At 37.8% G+C, this 11352-nt stretch overlaps 1 long non-coding RNA gene across 1 annotated transcript; it reads left to right on the plus strand.

The window, feature by feature from the left end:
• Positions 1 to 16: 16 nt before the first annotated feature.
• LOC144282235 (uncharacterized) lies at positions 17 to 10853 on the plus strand. Its single transcript, XR_013350579.1, has 5 exons — positions 17 to 1638; positions 5707 to 5844; positions 6684 to 6772; positions 8965 to 9109; positions 10048 to 10853. It is a non-coding gene; the product is annotated as an uncharacterized LOC144282235 (long non-coding RNA).
• Positions 10854 to 11352: the final 499 nt, after the last annotated feature.

The following is an 11352-nucleotide window of genomic DNA, read 5'->3' on the forward strand; positions in this document are numbered from 1 at the left end:
AAGCTGACCCTTAAGTACTGCCACAGAAAAGAATCACTGAGAATGAAAAGTGATGCCTAAGCTAAAAGGATAAAGAAGTCGGTGGTGGGTCTCTAGAGCAGTGGGAATTTGCTACTTGATCCCTGAAAGTGTCCCTAGGAATGTGATAGGCTCTGAGGGCGGATGGCTGATTGAGAGAGGCTACTATGCCTGGGACCCTCCCTAGCCAACCATAGCTGTGCCCCAAAACTGGCAAGTGCTATGGTCTGAATATTTGTGCCCCCCTAAAATTCATATGTTGGAATCGTATCCCCCAAGGTGATGATAGGAGGTAGGGCCTTCGGGAGGTGGTTTGGTCACTTGTGCCCATTTGTGCTCTGAGGTCCCTGAGAGCTCCCTGGCCCCTTCCACCATATGAGGGCACAGGAAGAGAGCTCTCACCAGCCACTGAATCCTCTGCTACCTCAATCTTAAGACTTCGAGCCTCCAGAACTGTGAGAAACGAATGTTTCTTGTTTCTAACCTGCTCACTTTATGGTATATTATGATAGCAGCCCAAATAGACTAAGCCAGTAGCAGTTTGGCAAGACCTGAAGTTGATCAGTCAATTGTTATTCTAGGTTCTGGAGATACTGAAATAAGTAAATCAAGTGCCTGCCTTTAATAAGCTTACATTCTAGCGGGTAGGGACAGAAAATGAACACATTTTAAATGAATAAACAAATCCACATATTGCTAAGTGTAGTAAAGGAAAAAATTAGGATGAGAGAGAAACTAAAAGACAGTATCTGAAGTTACTGGCCATTGGGGCAATGTGGGGTAGGGAAGAAGGGATTACTTTAATCAGGAAAGTTCTGAGCTGAGGAATAATCCAGGTTTTGTGGTGCTTTACATTTATACGATTTGCTGATTCCCCTTCCCCCCTTTTTAAAAAAAGATTTTATTTACTTATTCATGAGAGCCTGCAGGGAGCCCAATGTGGAACTCAATCCCAGGACTCCGGGATCAGATGCTCAACCACTGAGCCACCCAGGTGCCCTGGTGATTCCTTTTTAAGAAAAAGGATAGGCAATTTCAAATACTCAAGTATAAGGCCTTAGAAAGGACCCATTCAAGTGAGAGGCCCTGAAGTTTGACAGTAAATCTACCCCTAGCTGGAACCTGAATGTCACAAAGACACCTGAAGACATCATGCAGGCGAGGATAGATGTTCCAATATTAACGAGTGTACAAACGTGACGGATGACCGCAGTAGCACTGGGGAGTGTCCTCTCAGAAACTTGACACACACAACCTTGGAAGAGGTGAAAGACCACCAAAAATGACTGATTTAGAGTTTCCCAGGTGTAAGGTTGAAATTAAGTTCTTTATAGAAAATTAGAAAAGATGAGGAGTCTTTAAGTGAGATTCATTCCCAATACTTGTGTAGAGTCCTGCGTATAGTTCACACGTACTTCATTTTCTATTGTTGCCATAAGAAATGCTGACACACGTAGCCCTTATAACAATACCCATTTATGATCTCACAGTTCTGTAGATCAGAAGTCCAAGTAGGCTCAGCTGGGCTCTATGGGAGGGTTACCACAAGGCCAAAAGCAAGGTGTCAGCTAAGCTGGGCTTTTATCTGGAGGCCCTTGGGAGCTCATACAAGTTGCAGTTGTAAGACAGATCCCATTTCTTTGCTGGCGGTAGACTGGGAGTCATTCTTAGCCACTAGAGGCCTTTCTGTTTCTTAGGCATGGTCCCCTCCATCTTCAGAGCCAGCCACAATGCTGGCTCTCATGCTTTGTTTCCTCTGTCTCTGACTTCTCCTTTGCCACCAACCTGAGAGAGGTGTCTGGTTTGAAATGTTGATGAAATTAGATAATCTCCTTATTTTAAGGTCAACTGAGCGTATAATAGAGACTAGTCACTGGGACGATATCCCATCATATTTATAGGTTCTAAGGGATTAAAGCAGGGACATCTCTTTGAGACTATTTTAGAAGTCTTGCTTGACATAGGGCTCAATAAATAAAAGCTCCTTAGCATATTACATTTCAATGAATATTTCTTGATTACTTACTGTAATCTAAGAGCCAATTTAAAGGAAATGAATGAGATATTGTCTTTTACACATTAGTGAGGAAACTGGTATTGAAACAGGTAATTTTAATATGATGATAAGTGCTAGTACTTGGACAGAATTTACTGAGTGCCTATTCCTATTATAAGCACTATGTGTGTATATCATCCTGCAGGGTAAGGAAAGGGTTAGAGAGAAAGCAGTATATACCGTTGAAGCATAGAGGAGTATACTTCAGTGGGGGTTGAGGGGAGGGGTAGATAAGCATGGCCTATCAGGGAAGTCTTTGAGAAGGTAGTTTATCCTCAAGGCAGAATAGAAATTGGCTAGTCACAAACATGAAATGTGTGTGAGAAGGAGATGGGGGAGGCGGTGTAGGGATTGGGAATTTTATATGCATAAAGCAGAAGGACAAACAGGTTAATAGTACCGGAACACAAAACATCAAGAAAGTCATTAACAAGATACAAAACTGGAGAAATAGTAACTTTATTACGGAACATCTTCTATGTGAACAAGAGGACATATTTACCGTAAAAATGATGGGAATGATTGGAGGATTTGTAAAAGAGTCACACAGAACTATTCAGAGTAACTCCGAGAGACCTAGATAAAATATGAAGAAGGCTTAATTAATCTGTGAAACATTTCTCTCCTCCTCAAGAATTTATCCTGTGACTCATTCTTGCTATTAGCAGATTTAATCAATCCTTGGCATAAGCTGAGAAATAAGATCTTGGTTAATTAAGGCTTAAAATATGACCTATCTCATTTTAAAAGAAAATTTTCAAAGACTGAAAAGTCATCCCTTCAGTGATGAGCTACCCAAACCCTCGTATATTTAGACCAGAATGGACAATGCCTTTTTTTTCTACTTAGAAAGCCAGTTTGAATGGAGTTGTAGAGGGAAGCTAATGGGATAGTGAGAACTGTGTTCCCTGCCACTTTCTTCCTTTGCTCATTGGTCCATTCTGATTGCATCTTTGAGTATTAGGCATGTCCTACTGGCTTGTCCCCAATTATGCTTCAATCAAGTTGTCTGGCTAGACTAAATGATTCGAACTTACAGAGAAAATAATTCTTTTTTTTTTTTTTTTGAGGGCAATTCTATTTCTACTCCATCATCATAACTTAAAGATAAGAAATCAATGAAGACTTGGAGCACTACTATTAAGACAGTGGAGACTTGGTTAAAAATTAATAATAAAAAATTAGAGGAAAATTAGATATAAAATAATATGCAGGGGACACCTGGGTAGCTCAGTCAGTTAAGTGTCTGCCTTTGGCTCAGGTCATGATCCTGGGGTCCTGGGATTGAGCCCCCCAGCTGGCTCCCTGCTTCTCCCTCTCCCTCAACACCACCTCCCTCTGCCCCCCGCTCATGCTATCTCAAATGATTAAATAAAATGTATAATAATAACAATAATATGTAGGTAACCAGTTGACTTTTAAATTAAATATGTATACACACATACATACTTACAGTGTGGTTAACATCGTTTTTTTTAAGTTTCACTTCTCTGGCCTGCCTTTCCCCTTGTGTTAATAGTATTGCATAGCTTTTCCTGGAAGGGAAGGAGTACTATTTCATGGCACAGAGTCTTGGAATTATGTCCCCTGGCCAAGAGTGGATGCATGAACCAGTCAGGATTCTTGATTGCAAATAGCAGACTGATACTGCATATTCATATTAGTTTTCTATTGCTTTGCACTAAATTACAACAAAAATTTAATGGCTTAAAACAACACAGATTTTTAAATCATAATTTCTGTTGGCCAAAAGTCTGACACATTTTAGCAGAGTCCTCTGCTCAAGGTTTTTCAAGGCTATAATGCAGATATGGCTACATCATCAACTAAGCCTTGGGGTCCTCTCCCAAGGTCTCTGGTTGTTGTCAGCATTCAATTCCTTGTAATTGTAAATCTGAGGCCCTCATTTTCTTTCTGGCTATCAATCGAGAGTGTAGTGTCCCCTAAGGCTTGTTTGCAAGTCCTTGCCATGTGGCCTCCACCATAGGCAGCTCACAACATGGTGTTCAGTAGGAGAATCTCTCTCTAGGAAGGTCCCAGTCCCTCTTGTAAGAGCTTTCTCTATGTATTTGGCCCAATTCAAGATAATCTTTAAAATTTTGTTTTTTACATTTTAAAATTTAAAAGTTTAAATTGTGTTAAAATATATATAACCTAGATTTTACTATCCTAAGTGTAAAGTGGCATTAAAAACATTCTCATTAAAAAAAAAAAAAACATTTGCATTGCCTTGAAACTATCACAACCATCCATCCTCAGATGTTTTTCCATATTGAAAACCTGATACTCTGTACCCTCTAAAGAATAACTCCATCTTCTGACCCCTCAGTCCTTGGAAATCATCATTTTACTCACTCTATATGAATTTGACTACTTTAAGCACCTCATATGAGAGGAACCATACAATATTTGTCTTTTGTGATTGGCTTATTTCACTTAGCATGATGTCCTCAAGGTTTATCTATGTTGTAACACATGTCTAAGTTTTCTTACTTTTTTAAGGCTGAATAATATTCATGTGTGTGTGTATACATATCTGTATGTTGCATTTTGTTTATTCACCTGTCAATGGACACTTGGGATGTTTCCACCTTTTAACTGCTATGAATAAAACTACTATAAACATGAGTGTACAAATATCTTTTCATGACCTTGCTTTAAATTCTTTGAGTATATACTTAGTGGAATTGCTGGATCATATGGTAATTGTATATTTAACTTTTTTAAGAACAATCATACTGTTCTCCATAGCATCAGTACCATTTTACCTAAGTGTAAAGTGGCATTACAAAAATCTGCTTTTGACAAACTAAAAATCAACTGGTTTGGGACATTGTTTACATCTTTCACTTTTGTTATGTAATAGAACCTAATCACAGGAGTGAAATCTATCATATTCAGTTTCTCCTGACGCTAAGATGAATGGGTTATACATGGTGTGTACCCCAGAGACAAGAATCCTGGGTGCCATCTTAGAAGTTTGCCCACCATACTTCCATAAGCAGAAAAGATATTTATGGAAAGGATGTTGAATGGCTCCAGAATTGGTGGGAAGCTTGGAGAATGAGCTCCCAGAATGAGCAAGAACAAATTTAAGGCAAGCAATAACAAGTATAGTTCAAGATCATACTATATGAAAACTCTAATAGAATGATATTGTTGGTGCCACCACCACCAGACAGTAGATATTACAATAATTGTGGTAATGAATCTCCAAGAAGGACCTCAGTGATCTCTACCTTATGGTATTCACACTCTGTGTAGTGCTTCCATGTTGTCCCTGTGTTGTTTTGTGTGACCAATATCATACAGCAGAAGTGATGACCTGTCACTTCCAAAATTGGGTGATAGAAGACACTGGCTTCAGTCTTGGTCGCTCTCTCACTCTTTATATATATATATATATATATATATATATATATATATATATATATATATATATAAAGATTTTATGTATTTATTCATGAGAGACAAAAAGAGAGAGGCAGAGGCACAGGCAGGCTCCCTGCAGGGAGCCAGATGCAGGACTTGATCCCAGGACTCGATCCTGGGACCCCAGGATCATGCCCTGAGTTGAGGGGCAGACACTTAACTGCTGAGCCACCCAGGCATCCCACTCTCTCACTCTTTAGGATCACTTGCTCTGTGGGACTTTATGGAGAGGCCCAACATGATGAGGAATGGAAGTCTCCAGCCAAATGAATGAACTTAGAAGCAGATCTTCCAGCCCCAATCAAACCTTCAGATAAATAACTGCAGCTTTCTTGCCAGTGAGTAAATAGTGGTTTTTACATCTTTAGAGGATTTTGAACAAATAAAGATGAATATGGGAAAGAGATTATATGTACACGTAATATCTAAACAATTTACCATCTAGCCCTTTACAGATACGTTTTGCTGACCCTTCTACCACCACTGCTGAGAAATATCATGAACTTTTCCTTCAGCTTTCCGAAAGTTTCTTATATTCAAAGTCCTTTGCATGAATGCCCCATTGATCTAACCTAGTGCCAGTGGCCAAGGTTTAACTGCCAAAAGATTGGAAGAGAGAATGTCCAGCCTCATGTAACTTCTATAGTGGGTGGCATGGTCTTTTCTCCCGACAAGACTCACATAGTGGGCAGCCTGGGTGGCTCAGCAGTTTAGTGCCGGCTTCGGCCCAGGGCGTGATCCTGGAGACCCAGGATCGAGTCCCATGTCGGGCTCCCTGCATGGAGCCTGCTTCTCCCTCTGCCTGTGTCTCTGCCTCTTTCTCTCTCTCTCTGTGTCTCCCATGAATAAACAAAATCTTAAAAAAAAAAAAAAAAGATTCACATAGTGGGAGTTGTCCCCAATTAAAAACTGTGACAAGTAACAAATAACAAAAAAATGACATAACTCAATCTTAACCAATCAGATTAGCTTTCCTTATCATTTAGCAAAGTTTATTTGTCCAGATGATGGTACCTTAGACAGACTATCTACCCTTGTCATCACTTACCTTGGTTTCTGTACTCTTGGTTTTTTAGCTTTTGTTTTTGTCTTCAATTTTGGGAACTATCCCTATCCTTCCAATTAATTAATCAATCAATTAATTTTGCTTAAAGCTAAATTTAAGAATTTATTTTAGCAGAATCAATTTCTGTGCTGGCAACAAAGAACCCTACCTGGTAGCAATATTATTGATATCAAGTGACAAAGATCATCAGACAATTTCAGGTTTGTTAATAATATTTTATTTCTTTGAGATAGTTTGTTACACCAAGTGAGGACTTTTCCCCGTAGGAAATATCTCTGTACTACTTCACTTTTCACAGCAAACAACATCAGCATATGTTTTTGAACACCATCATCATAATAAGAATGAGCAGAAAATTATATGCTATAAAACATAAAATTTAAAACTATACAGAATAAATGCTCAATGATTTCTTTCTACAGTTAGATCTATAACCGTCTATTTTAGAACTTGTGTGTCAGAATCCTACTCCCTCTATTTTGCTAGCTATCCCTTAAACTCAGTTTATATCATTTATTTATTGAGCTGTTCATTCAACAAATATTTATGAGCAACTCCCATGTACCAAATTCCATACAATGATATGGCTAAAGTTATAACAATGAACATACATATTCCCTACAATCAACAACTTATAGTGGGCAATAACTCAATTCATGATCAATCATAGTACCAAGAACAAAAGAAGCACCTCCACTATGTGCCTTTGCATTATCTGTGGTATATTTTTTGCCAAAAATGAATAGCGTGAGTCAAATTAGGTCTTTTAGATCTAATATTATTTTGTAACAAGTAAGGAAGCTGGAAGAACATATTAGATATAAGGATTTAATAAGAAAAACCCAAATGTAGGATAGTCTACAGGACAGTTGACCTGGTCTTTTAAAAAAACTAATATCGTAAAAAATACAAAACAGAGGATGCTTTAGATTGAAACAAACTGAAAAGCATAACAACCAAACTAAACATGTAAATTTTGATTAGGGTTCTGATTTGGTAAAAAAAGTTATTGATTATTGCAAAAAATTGAATATAAATTGGATTTTAGATAGATGTTAAGGAATATTTTTGTCATTTGTGTTCTAAGATGTGATAAAAATGTTGTGATTACAGAACCAGTCCTTAACTTAAAGAGATGCATGTATAAAATGTCATATGTTGACAACTTCTTTTCAAATGGTTTAGCAAAATAAAACATAAATATAAACACACATACATAAGTAGATAAAGCAAATATGGCAAGATATCAATAATATCTGAATCTAGCTAGTGGGCATTCAAATACTTATTATACTATTCTTTCAGCTTTTCTGTTTGAAATTTTTCATAGTAAAATGTTGAGAGAGAAAAAGAACCTTGGAGCGGGGGGGGGGGGGGGGGGAATCTATGCTGTGCTTTTTCTAGTAGGACAAGTACCACTGCCCCAAAAGCATTTTGAAATGTAGATGGGGATATTTTGGTTATCAAAGTAACTGGTGAGTTCCACTGTGATATAGTGGGGAGAGAGGAGGCAGCAATGCTAAATAACTTACAATATGAGGAAATTCACATAATATTAAATTATCCTTCTCAAAATGCAAATACCTTCCCTACTGAGAAACGCTAAAAATAAACAGATTAATAACTTTTCCAAAAAAGTCCCTCTTCCTCTGATATACAATTTTAATGTTTCTTCTTCAAACCATAAAAAATAATCCTAATAGGAAATCTTTATTCATGGTTTCAATTTCATCATTTTTTAATTTATTCCTTAATTCACCCTAGTTTGGTTTCACAACCACTATTCCTTTAAAAATTGTTATCACAATGACTATCGATGTTATCACTAAATCCAGTGGACATTGTGTAGTATTTAACCATGATGAGTATGCTTCCTCCTCCTTGAAAATTTTCCTTCATCTTCTCTGACATCATTTTCTTCTGGTTTTCCTCCTAATTGTCAAACTTCCACTTTTTAAAAAAGATTTTTATTTTTAAGTAATCTCTACACCCAATGTGGGGCTCCAACATACAACCTGAAATCAAGAGTTGCATGCTCTGCTGACTGAGCCAGCGAGGCGCCCCCTCAAATCACTACTTGTAAGACTCCTCTCTGCTTTTTTCTCTGCTTTTTCTCTGCTCACACCTTATTTCGAGGATTTCATCTATAGCTCTCTTTTCTTTTCCCTTTACAAAGTTTTTCTCAGATTCCCCTCTCAGGCCAGACATTGCATCTAAGTCCCATACCTATTTATACACTTGCCTACTGACATGAAATATCCAAGCCCTACAAACATGAAATGGAGCTTAGCTCCCCACATATACTTGCTTCTTCTCTTAGAGTCTTTATTGTAGATAATGACTGGGGTTTACTCAATGCTTTGTGAGACCACTGTAAAGATATCTATCCTAGGTGGCCAGGGAGGGGACGGTTGGCTTCTGGGAGGAGATGACACTTAAGCAAGACAATCAAAGATGAATTGGATGAGGTGTTTGGGAGTAATGCAGTGTGAGTTGGGAGTACACTCCATAAGAGGAACAGAAGCAGAAATACAAAGGTAAGTAATACTGTGCTTCTTCTGAAAGTGATAGTAACCTGCAATTGATGAAGAATACGTGCTTTTTTTTGGCAGGATGAACTGGCCAAGATAGGATAGGAAAGGTAGGTAGGAAATAGATCATGAAGAGCCCTTTATGCCATGTTAAAGAGTTTGGATTTTATTGTATCAGATCAGAGTTGGCGGATTAAATGCCCACAGACTACAAAAGTGGTTTGACTCCTGCTGTGTTTAAAAAGTATTGAATTAGTTGTTACATTTAAAACTTGAGAAATTTCATGTGCAAATCTGGACTTCTAGCCTCTCTCCTGTCACCACTCTGCAATAGTCCCCAACTGATCTACTTTATTCCACTTGCATAGACCCTATGTCCATTGGCAATTGCTTCTTTTACTTCTGATGTTGGGAACCATTAAAAACTGTTAGCAGGAGAGTAGTTATCGTCAGATAGTTGGGTCAGAAAGATCAGTCTGGAAAAAAAGAGAACTTGGATTCTGGGGAGCAGAAAAGGGTACCATAAAAAATGAATCTGTAAATTCTAGAGCAATAGTGGAATGTGGATCAGGAGGGAGAAAAAAACTCATAAATGGGTGTCCCCAGCACCATTTATTCTCTGAAACCACTGGATATATCTCTTTGTGGTACCAGAAAGACAGTTGGAGGAAGCCTCAGCAAGGGCAGTGATAGTACAGATGGAGAGGAGGGGCCAGAAATCAATAAGGCTTAATTACTGGCTGTATATGGGGTGTCAAAAATGGAAGGAATGTAGGATAGTTTCTGAAAGGATGATGAATGACAGAGTCTAATTTTGCTAGAAATCCTCATTTATTACACTGCTAACTAATAGATAAGCTCTCTTGCGTTAATTGAATAGATTGGCTTTTCACAGTGATCAGGTCATTTTTTTTTTAATTTTTTTAATTTTTTATTTATGATAGGCACACAGTGAGAGAGAGAGAGAGAGGCAGAGACACAGGCAGAGGGAGAAGCAGGCTCCATGCACCGGGAGCCCGACGTGGGATTCGATCCCGGGTCTCCAGGATCACGCCCTGGGCCAAAGGCAGGCGCTAAACCGCTGCGCCACCCAGGGATCCCAGGTCATTTTGTATTTTCACATTTCTCTAGTAACTATACATCAATAAATTATACACTCAGTTCCTGCAAAAACCTTTAAGAAAGACATAAAAGGAATACAATGTATTGCACATTTGAAATTTGCTGAGAGTGTAAATCTTTAAAGTTCTCACCATAAGAAAAAGAATTTGTAACTTTGAATGATGACAGATGGAAATTAGACTTATTGTGATCACTTCATGGTATATACAAGTATGAAATCGTTATGTTGTACTCCTGAACCTCGCATAATATTATACATAAATTATATCTCAATTTTAAAGAAACATAAAATGAATGGAAGCTTTGAGAAGAGTTTGGTGATTACTAGGCACAACTAAAAGCTCTTGGAAAATGAGCCACGCTAAATTAAGCTCAGTGGTTTATTGTTTGCCTGCTTATTTGTTTTGTTAAAAACGGAGGCTAAGTCAGGATAATATAGAGCCGGAGAGAGTAGTTGCTTTGACTTGACAACTACTTGATAGACACTGGATTTCTTAGTCTGCACAATTTCTCCAAATCTATCAGCTTTCCATTTTTCTTAAGAATTCTCCATCTTAACCTAATCTCTTTTTCCTTTTTTTTTTAACTCTTCCATTTTCCTTTCATTCACCAAGAGTGAATCTATCTATCTATCATCTATCTAATCTATATCTATATATACACCTATTGGGCTTTAGAAACTTCTAGTTTTCCCAAACTGTATGAATTTTATTTAACTCTCCAATACTATTACACCTATTGTAGATATCTTCACCTCTCATAATCTTTCTCACTGTTGATATACACACACATTAATTCACGTATTATGTGTAAATTATATGTAACTCCTTTGATATTTGTCTTTTAAGAAGTTTGTTTGTTTATTTTGGGGGTATTGGTGGAGGGAGAGAACCCTTCAAGCCGACTCCCTGCTAAGTGAGGAACTGGACGAGGGGCTTGATCCCACAACCTATGAGATCATGACCGGAGACAAAATCAAGAGTTGGATACTTAACTTACTGAGCCACCCAAGCCTCCTTTGATATTTACTTCAGAAATTATCTTAATTTATTTCACTTTAATCCCACTTCAGATTCATCTTTGTGAGTTTTATCCTTTTTATATCTTATTTTTTATTTTTATAGATA

Source organism: Canis aureus, chromosome 13 (genome assembly GCF_053574225.1).
Source record: "Canis aureus isolate CA01 chromosome 13, VMU_Caureus_v.1.0, whole genome shotgun sequence".
NCBI classification, from domain to species: domain Eukaryota; kingdom Metazoa; phylum Chordata; class Mammalia; order Carnivora; family Canidae; genus Canis; species Canis aureus.